Source organism: Balaenoptera physalus, assembly GCF_965194825.1.
Source record: "Balaenoptera physalus genome assembly, chromosome: 5".
Classification (NCBI taxonomy): Eukaryota; Metazoa; Chordata; class Mammalia; order Artiodactyla; family Balaenopteridae; genus Balaenoptera; species Balaenoptera physalus.
Window position 1 is genome coordinate 12454471 of NC_138884.1, and position 10814 is coordinate 12465284.

The following is a 10814-nucleotide window of genomic DNA, read 5'->3' on the forward strand; positions in this document are numbered from 1 at the left end:
CCATTCATCTGTTGATGGACACTTAGGTTGCTTCCATGTCCTGGCTATCGTAAATAGAGCTGCAATGAACATTTTGGTACATGACTCTTTTTGAATGATGGTTTTCTCAGGGTATATGCCCAGTAGTGGGATTGCTGGGTCATATGGTAGTTCTATTTTTAGTTTTTTAAGGAACCTCTATACTGTTCTCCATAGTGGCTGTATCAATTTACATTCTCACCAAGAGTGCAAGAGTGTTCCCTTTTCTCCACACCCTCTCCAGCATTTATTGTTTGTAGATTTTTTGATGATGGTCATTCTGACAGGTGTGAGATGATATCTCATTGTAGTTTTGACTTGCATTTCTCTAATCATTAATGATGTTGAGAATTTTTTCATGTGTTTGTTGGCAATCTGTATATCTTCTTTGGAGAAATGTCTATTTAGGTCTTCTGCCCATAAAATGTATAATTAATTCTTAAGATGTGATACTTTAATCCCAATTAGAATTAACATTTTCACATGGGCCCACTATTTAAAAGCTGCATCCTAGTTTGCCTATAATAGATTATTTCTCCCTTGTCTAAAAATGTATGATTTCTCATTCTCCTACCCAGAGCTTGTCTTTTTAATTTTCCCTTGAGTCTGAATAGTGTTTAGTGATGGTATCTTGACTACCTCCCAGGGCACCCTATTAAATTGCCTCATTGACCTCATGACTAAGAATTTCTTCATCTTATCTAGCTTAAGAGTTCTCCATGTTTCGGGCCATTACTTCTTGTCTTACCATCTTTAACTATCTTGAGTAATTCATCCCCTCAGGAATTTTAGCTACCCATAAATATAAAAAGAAAAAGGCATATCTCATTTCCTGACAGTTTGTGAAAATTAAGACAACTCTATTCGAGAGATAGTAGTACTTAGGGCAGGCAGAGAGCAACGGTGGAGGAAAAAAATCCCTGGTTTGCTGACTGAGGCAATGTAACTATATTTTATATGCATAGAGCTCTGAAACTACTGTTCATTTATCAAACGTGTAATGTTTTAATTTGTGATATTGACTTATATTTTATCAATTTTTCCTTTGCACTGTGTCCATATGTATTGCTGCTTCTCTTTAAATGATAGGAAAAGGAAGAGAGAAGTAAATATTTTTTTTATAAATTATCAAAATATTATCATTTTGTGGCCACTTCTCTCTTGACTCCATTTTCTATTTTTTGAAAGGATTCCTTTTGTTTTGTTATATTTTTTTTAGATCTTAGTAAATTCAAGAGTCTATAATATTTGAAATATATGATCCTTTGAAAAATATTTTGGCTTAGGAAGATTTGATTCTCTCGAGTTTTAGTGGACTCAAAACACTTTTGAGATGCTTCCATGTATAAAAGCTTAAAAATATATTATGTACACTCACACACACATACACACACACATATATATTTATACTTATATATTTCCTGGTATAATATATTTGTCCCTGGAAGAGTAGACTTTAAACTATTTAAACCCCCTTGTTCATCAAATTTCACTTCAAAATCCTCTTCACACAGTACAAGTCAATCCAAATCTATAGTGTAGAAACTCTGTACAATTTCAACCAGTTCTCTGACTTTTAAGACACACTTTCAAATCACCCAGTCCAGCACCTAAAACTATAAATACCTTTCTCTAATTTCTTCTTTTTGAGAATCTATTAAGATTAGTATCTGTCCTTAATGCAGTAAGTCTAATAAACTTAGTTTTTCTTGATTAGCAGGCTTCTCTAGTGGTCTTTCAAGGTGTTGGTAGGTGACATTTACCTACCACAAAATTCATCTTGTTATCAATCTGAATTTTAAAAAACAAACCAATGCAAAATAGTTTTCTATTATTTATTATCAGGTTCACTAGAAAATGATGCACTCTTTTATTTAGTTTTTTGATACTCATGATATAATTTTGTACCATGTTGCAGGATGAATTTTGCCCCCCCAAAAGATATGTCTAAGTCCTAACCATTGGTACCTGTGAATGTTACCTTATTTGAAAATAAGAAGTTTGTAGACACAATCAAGGTAAGATGAGTAAGATGAGCTTATACTGGAACAGCACGGGTTCTCGTCTAACAATTGGTATCTTTATGAGAAGAAGAAATTCTGCCTCAAGACTGCAGTACCAACTCCTGTTTGAGTTTCTTGCCTGTTAACTGCCCTAAAGATTTTGGACTTGTAAACTCCTACACTCACATAAACCAATTGCTTAAAATAGATCTCTTCATAGATGGATGGATGGATAGATAGATAGGTGACACAGATATTGAAATAGACACAGAGGCAGATATAGATAAATAGATATGGATAAAATCTCTTATTGTTTCTCTGTAGAACCCTAACTAATACAGATTTTGATACTGGAAAGTGGGGTGCTGCCATAATAAATACCTAAAAAATGCAGAAGTGATTTTGGAATTGGGTAGTAGATAAAGGCTAGAAGAGTTTTGAAACACATGACAGAAAAAGCCTAGATTACCTTGAAGTAATTGTTTATAAAAATATGAACATTAAAACTGATTCTGGTGAAGACTCAGAAAGAAGTGAAGAGAGCTATAGAGAAAGCTTCTATCATTTACACACACACACACTCGTGTGTATATATATATATAATCATTAACCAAACACTGCTAGAATATGAAAGGTGTTTCTAATGAGGTCTCAGATAGAAATGAAGAACGTTATTGGACGCTGGAGGAAAGGTGATTCTTGTTATAAAGCATCAGAAATTGGCTGAATTGTGTTCAACTATTGGGTGGTAAGTAGAATTCGCAAGGAATGAACTTGAACATTTACCTGAGCAGATTTCAAAGTAAAATGTAGAAGGTGCAAGCTGGTTTCTCCCTGATGCTCTCTCAGAGCCTCCAGGAAGAAATAACCCTCCTGACACCATGATTTTGGACTTTTAGTGTCCAAAACTGAAAGAGAATATTCTGTACTCTTTTGTGGTGATTTGTTACAGTAGCACTAGGAAACTAATACAAGGCCCATATGGTAAGTTTTAGAGATTTTTTTTTTTTTTTAGGAAGGCAATTCTTTTTTAAAAAGTTTTTTTATTTATTTTATTTTTTGCTGCATTGGGTCTTCATTGCTGCGCACGGGCTTTTCTCTAGTTGCGGAGAACAGGGGCTACTCTTTGTTGCAGTGTGCGGGCTTCTCATTGTGGTGGCTTTTCTTGTTGTGGAGCACAGGCTCTAGGTGCACGGGCTTCAGTAGTTGTGGCACGCAGGCTCAGTAGTTGTGTCTCGCGGGCTCTAGAGAACAGGCTCAGTAGTTGTGGTGCACGGGCTTAGTTGCTGCACGACATGTGGGATCTTCCCGGACCAGGGCTCGAACCCGTGTCCCCTGCATTAGCAGGCAGATTCTTAACCACTGTACCACCAGGGAAGCCCTAAAGATCTTCTAATTGGAAATCATAAATTTTAAAGGAAGAGTTAGAGAGGAGAGAAGGTGTAAAGTAGAGCATGATCCAAAGAAAAAATTGATAAGTTGGAATTTATTAAAATGAAAAACTTTGCTTTGCAAAATACACTTAAAAAACAAAATGACAAACCACATACTTGTAGAAAATACTTGCTAAGCACATATCTGGTAACAAACTTGTGTCCAAAGCATACAAAGGACTCTTAAAATTCAATAATAAGAAAATAAACATGTCAATTAAAAAATGGGCAAAATATCCTAACCTTGACAAAGAAGATACGTAGGTGGTAAATAAGTATCTGAAAAAGTGCTCAACAAGATATGTTATTAGGCAATTGCAAATGAAACAATGGGATACCAATGAGATACATATATATTAGAATTTTTTTTAAGTATTAAAACTAATAATATCAAATATTGGTGAGGTTGTGAAGCAGCAGGGAACTCACATTAATGGCTGGTGAGATTGCAAAATGGTTCAGCCACGTCGGAAGACAGTTTAGCAGTTTCTTACAAAGCTAAGCATAGTCTAACTATATGATCCAACGACTATACTACCAGGTGTTTCCCCAGATGAGTTGAAAACATATACCTCCACACACAAAAGCTGCGCATGAATGTTTGAGGCAACTTTATTCATAATTGCCTAAAACTGGAAGCAACCAAGTTTTCTTTCAATAGGTTGATGATGAAACAAATTGTGGTACATCTATACAATAGAATATCACTCAGCAACAAAAAGAAACAAGCCTCAAGCCACAAAAAGACATGGAGGGAGGACTGACATCACCACGATGGCAACATATGTTTTTCATGACTTCATTCCCCTTAACAAGAAGAAAAACTAACAATTATTTAAGAACAAGGCATCACTGAGAGAATCCTAAAACACAGGGGTGAGGTTGAAGCACCCCTTGCAACAAAGAGACCAAGACAGACTACATTGGAAGGGTAAGAAAAGTGGCTACATGTAGACTGTATTGCCCCTCCCCCAGGCCAGCAGAATACCATGTGGAAAGGTCTCCTCTAAGCCTCTGGTTGCTCTATTGGGAAAAGAGAACACAGAAGGGACAACCAGCCCCATACACACACACACACACACACACACACACACACACACGCAGAGCATCGTGGGTTGCTTTGCAGGAGCCTCTACTCTGATGTCGCACCACAGGGATTGCAGGGGAATATGCAGGGCTGAACCACTGGAAATATGATGGTGAGAGGGAAGGGCTTGCAACAGCCAGCACAAAGATCTTAGCAGACCAAGTTCACACTTGTGAACCCAAGTAGTAATACTACCCTGTGGCTTTGCTCATTGCAGAATCAAGTCAGGGGCACACTCTGATGAGGGAACCTGGCTGGGTACAGACCTGCCTGATATAGATCCTCAAATGAGGAGTTTTGCCAGCCCTAGAGCCCAGTGTCCCTACACCCAGGCAAGGAGCTGAGTCACAGACTCACCCCAACCCCACACCATGGAGAGTGTCCTCAGGCCCATCTGACCAAAAGACAGGCTACAACTCTTGGAAACAGTGCAGCTCAGTGCCATTTGAGTCAAAGGCAAAAGGGCAGAACTGATCGGCCCTAAAGTAAAGCCAGTACCTAGCATGGAACATTCCCATGCTACACACAGACGGGGGATTAATTTACAGCCAAGGCTGAGAGTAGCTCCTGGTGCATCCCAAATGGAGAGCCTGTGTAGGAAGTTGAGACTCGTCTGGAACAGCCCCTCCCCCTTTCACCCAGGCAAAGAGCGAATCACAGACCACTCACTGTGGAAAGTGTTTTCTGGCCCCATCTAACCAGAAGGGCTGGCGTCAACTCATAGAAGCTGCACAGCCTAGCTGCACTCTAGCTGCAAGGCAGATGGGAAGACTGATAGTTTCCAAAACAAAGTCAGTGGCCCTGTTGGTCAGCGAACTTGGGGTGTGGTCAGCTTTGTTAAGACAATATACAAAGAGCTTTACCAGCTTTAGAGCTGCTTCTTCCACTGCCCCTGGGCAGGGAATTTAATACATAGCCCTGCTCATCACTGAATACAGCCTTCAGCCTGTCTAACGAGGGAACCCAACCAGAGCACACAGAATGCTGTGTAGCCCGTTCAATAGCCCTACATACAGCGGCACCTGAATAGAGAGCACAGCCCATGGCTTCCCCCATCTGCAGAGCAAAACCAGTGGCCTCACATGACCAAAGAATTCAGTGCACACACTGTAGCCTGATTTGGTTCTTCAAATCTTGGTCCCATCCTTCTGCCCTGCCAGAGCAGGGAAGCCAATTCATAGCCCTGTCTACTACTGAATATACTATCCACTCCCATCTAGTAAGCATGACCAGAGAATCCAGGCAACTGTGGACCCCATCTTCCAGCCTCACTTGGGTAGGGAACCAAGCCAGAAGTTCTATTCAACTATTCTCAGCCAGTGGCATACCCCCTATCTCTATTCTCAGAGCTCAACACTTGCCTCACTCAAAAATAGCAGAACCCATCTTCCCAAAGATATTACCAGCAGACACACAGAGAAACCCAAAACGAACCAACTGGTGAACAACTGACTCTGCCAAAGCAAATCTGTAAAGTCTGGAAGAGGAACCCAGTTACTTGAATGTGAAGATACTGATGTAAGGAATCAAGGATCACAAAAAATCAGGTAAATATGACAGAGGAAATTAATAAAGGCCTGATAACTGGCCCTATAGAAACGGAGATCTATGAACTGTCAGACAAAGAATTCAGAATAATCCTCTTAAGGAAGTTTAGTGAACTGCAAAAAAACACAGACAGACCACTAAATGAAATTAGGAAAACAATGCATAAACTCAATGAGAAGTTCAACAAGCACACAGCAAACATCAAACAAACAAACAAAAATCCTAGAGTTAAAAAATATAATAATTGAGTTGAAAAATTCAATAGAGAGTTTCAAAAGTAGACTCGACCATGCATCAGAAAGAATCAGCTACTTGGAGGATAAGACACTGGAAATTATCCAGTGAGAGCAGAAAAAAAAAAAAAAAAAAAAGAAAAGAAAAGAAAAAAAAGTGAAGAAAGCTTATGGGAATTATGGGACATAATGAAAAGGAACAATATTTGCATTATGGGAATTTCAGAAGGAGATGAGGAAGAGAAAGGGATAGAAAGTATATTTAAAGCATTTATGTTTAAAGTAATTATTGGTAGGTAAGGACTTAACTGTTGCATTTTGTTAATTATTTTCTGGTTGTTTTGTATATCCAATGTTCCTTGTTTCTTATCCTGATGGTTTGTGTGTGTGTGTGTGTGTGTGTGTGTGTGTGTGTGTGTGTTTAACCATGGTATATGCAAATCAATCAATATGATACATCACATTAATAGAATGAAACAAAAGACTCATGTGATCATCTCAACAGACGCAGAAAAAGCATTTGACAAAATTCAAAATCCATTCATGATAAAAAACCTTTGAATTAGGCATAGAGGAAACATATATCAACATAATAAAGGCCATATATGACAAGTCCATAGACAATATCATACTCAGTGGTGAAAAGTTGAAGCTTTTCCTCTAAGATCAGGAACAAGACAAGGGTGTTCACTCTTACCACTCTTATTCAACTTATAGTACTGCAAGTACTATATCCTACCTAGAGTAGTCACGAAAAAGAAATAAAAGGTATCAGACTTGGAAAGGAAGAAGCGAAATTGTCACTATTTGCAGATAACATGATTTTATACAGAAAAATCTTAAAGTCACAACCAAAAAACTGTTAGATCTAATCAATGAATTCAGTAAAGTTGGACACAAAATTAACATATAAAAATTAATAGCATTTCTATACACTAACAATGAATTTTCTGAAAAAGAAATAAAGAAATCAATCCCATTTACAACAGCATCAAAAAGGATACAGTCCTTAGGAATAAACTTAACTAAAGAAAATCGCAAGAAGTCGATGAAAGAAATTTAAAAAGACATAAATACATGAAAAAGTATCTGATGTTCACAGATTGGAAGAATTAATATTATTAAAATGTCAATACTAACAAAAAGCCATCTGTAGATTCAATCCAATCCCTATCAAGATTCTAATGGCATTTTTTTACAGAAGTAAAAAAAATATCCTAAAACTTATATGGAACCAAAAAAGCCCTGAATAGCCAAAGCAATCCTGAAAAAGAAGAACAAGCAGGAGGCATCATACTTTCTGATTTCAAGCTATACCCTAAACCTATATTTATCAGAACATCATGGTAATGGTATAAAAACAAATAGACCAGGACTTCCCTGGCGGTCCAGTGGGAGACTTTGCCTTCCAATACGAGGGGTGCAGGTTCAGTCCCTGGCTGGGGAGCTAGGATCCAACATGCCTCACAGCCAAGGGACTAAGGCATGAAACGGAAGCAATGTTGTAATGGGTTCAATGGAGACTTTAAAAATGGTCCACATCAACAAAATCTTTAAAAAACAAACAAAAAGACAAATAGACCAATGGAACAGAAGTGAGAGCTCAGAAATAAACCCAAGCATATATAGTCAACTAATATTTGACAAGAGAGCCAGGAATACTCAATGGAGAGAAAACACTCTTTTTAATAAATGGTGTTAGGATAACTGGATATTCACATGGAAAAGAATGAAGCTGGACCCCTATCTTACACCACTCACAAAAATTAACTCAACATAGATTAAAGATTTAAATGTAAGACCTGAATCCATGAAATTCCTCAAAGAAGATGTAGGAATAAAAGTCCTTGACATGAGCTTGGTAATGACTTTTTGGATATGGCACCTAAAAGCATGAGCAACAACGACAACAAACAAACAGTTGGGACTACATCGAATAAAAAGGTCCTGTACAGTGAAAGAAGCCATCAACAAGGTGAAAGGACAACTTCTGGAATGGGAAAAAATATTTGCAAACAATATATATAGTAAGGGATTACTATCCAAAATATATAAATAATTCATGCAACTCAATAACCAAAAAAAAAAAAAAAAAAAATTGAAAAATGGGCAAAGGATCTGAATAAACATTTCTCCAAAGAAAATATTTAAAAGCCCAACAGGTAAATGAAAAGATGCTCAACATCACAAGTCAATAAGGAAATACAGATTTAAACCACAATGAGGTATCTCCTTCTACCTGCTACAATAGACATTTTCAAAAACATAAGCTTTAGCACCAGCCCGCCCTCTCAGCGCGCGCTCGGCCGCCCGACGACGCGGGAGCCGCACGCGCCAGACGAGGCTCGCCGCGCTCATTGCCGCCGAGCGCCGGCCCGCTGAGGCGGCGCCCTCGGTTCCCGGCCAGGAGGGAATCGGTGGCCCCAGAGCGGAGGCGGCGGCGGGAAAGATGAAGAACGAAATTGCTGCCGTAGTCTTCTTTTTCACAAGGCTAGTTCGAAAACATGATAAGTTGAAAAAAAGAAGCAGTCGAGAGGTCTGCTGAGAAATTGACTCTAATACTTCAAGAAAAATATAAAAATCACTGGTATCCGGAAAAACCATCAAAAGGACAGGCCTACAGATGCGTTCGTGTCAATAAGTTTCAGAGAGTTGATCCTGATGTCCTGAAAGCCTGTGAGAACAGCTGCTGCATTTTGTACAGTGACCTGGGCTTGCCAAAGGAACTCACTCTATGGGTGGACCCACGTGAGGTGTGCTGTCTGTATGGAGAGAAAAACAACGCATTCATTGTTGCCAGCTTTGAAAATGAGGATGAGAACAAGGAGGAGATTTCCAAGAAGGTGACCAGGGCCCTTGATAAGGTTACCTCTGATTATCATTCAGGGTCCTGTTCTTCAGATGAAAAAACAAGTAAGCAAGTAGAAGTGAAACCCAATTCAGTGGCTGCGACGCCCAGCCCCGTGTACCAGATTTCAGAGCTGAAATTCCCACCTCTTCCAATGTGGCACCCTTTACCCAGAAAAAAACCAGGAATGTACCGAGGGAATGGTCATCAAAGTCACTACCCTCCTCCTGTTCCATTTGGTTATCCAAATCAGGGAAGGAAGAATAAACCATATCGCCCAATTCCAGTAACATGGGTACCTCCTCCTGGAATGCATTGTGACCGGAATCACTGGATTAATCCTCACATGTTAGCACCTCACTAGCTGCTTTGATTCTGTTGGTGTCATGTTGAGAGAAGGTAGAATAAGCCTGACTGCATATTAAAAGTTCATACTCAAAGTAGTAAAGTTAGATGGGCTAAACCATCAAACTTATTTTTATAGAGAAGTTATTGAGAATAATCTTTCTTAAAAAATATATATGCACTTTAGATATATTGATATAGTTTGAGAAACTTTATTAAAGTTAGTCAAGTGCCTGAGTTTTTAATATTGGACTTGAGTATTTATATATTGTGCATCAACTCTGCTGGATATGAGAACACTGTAGGAGTGGACGATCTGTTCTAGCACCTTTGAGCATTTACTTTATGGAGAGTATGTAAGTTATTTATACACAAGGAAATCTATTTTATGTCGTTGTTTAGAAGAATTGCGTGAAATCATGTAGTTGCAAATAAAAAGTAGTTTGAGGCAAAAAAAAAAAAAAAAAAGATAAGCTTTAACAAATGCTAGCATGGATATGGAAAAAAGGGAACCCTTGTGCACTGTGTGGGATTGTTAACTGGTATAGCCAGTATGGAAAACAGTATGGAGGCTTCTCAAAAAATTAAAAATAGAACTACCATATGATCCAGCAATTCCGCTTCCGAAAATATATTCAAAGGAAACAAAAACACCAACTCATAAAGATATCTGCATCCCCATGCTCATAGCAACATTACTTATAAAAGCTAAGACATGGAAACCACCTAAGTGTTGAGTGTCCATCAATGGAAGAATGACTAAAGAAATTGTGGCTCTCTCTATATATAGACTATATGTGTATATATAGAGAGAGAGAGAGAGAAAGAGAGAGAGAGAGAATATATGTATATATATATATATATATATATATATATATATATATATACACACATACACACACACACACACACACATGCACACATATATGAATATGATTTAGCCATAAAAAGATGGAAATCCTACCATTTGGGCCTTGAATACAGATGGGCCTTGAAGGCATTATGCTAAGTGAAATAATTTAGACATAGAAAGATAAATACTATACTAGCTCACTTATACGTGAAATATTAAAAAAAAAAAAAACTCATGGAAAAGAGATCAGACTTGCAGTTACCATAGGCAGAGTGTGGGAGAAGGGGAAATTGGAGAAAGGTGGTCAAAAGGTACAAACTTCCAGTTATAAGACAAATAAGTATACTAGGGATGGAATGAACAACATGATTACAGCTAGCACTGCTGTACAGCATATAGGAAAGTTGTCAAGAGAGTAAATCCTGTGAGTTCTCATCAAAAGGAGA

At 38.2% G+C, this 10814-nt stretch overlaps 1 pseudogene across 1 annotated transcript; it reads left to right on the plus strand.

The window, feature by feature from the left end:
* Window positions 1-5684: 5684 nt before the first annotated feature.
* Window positions 5685-10308, plus strand: LOC309661435 (protein BTG3 pseudogene; annotated as a pseudogene). Its single transcript has one exon. The product of its transcript is annotated as a protein BTG3 pseudogene (transcript).
* Window positions 10309-10814: the final 506 nt, after the last annotated feature.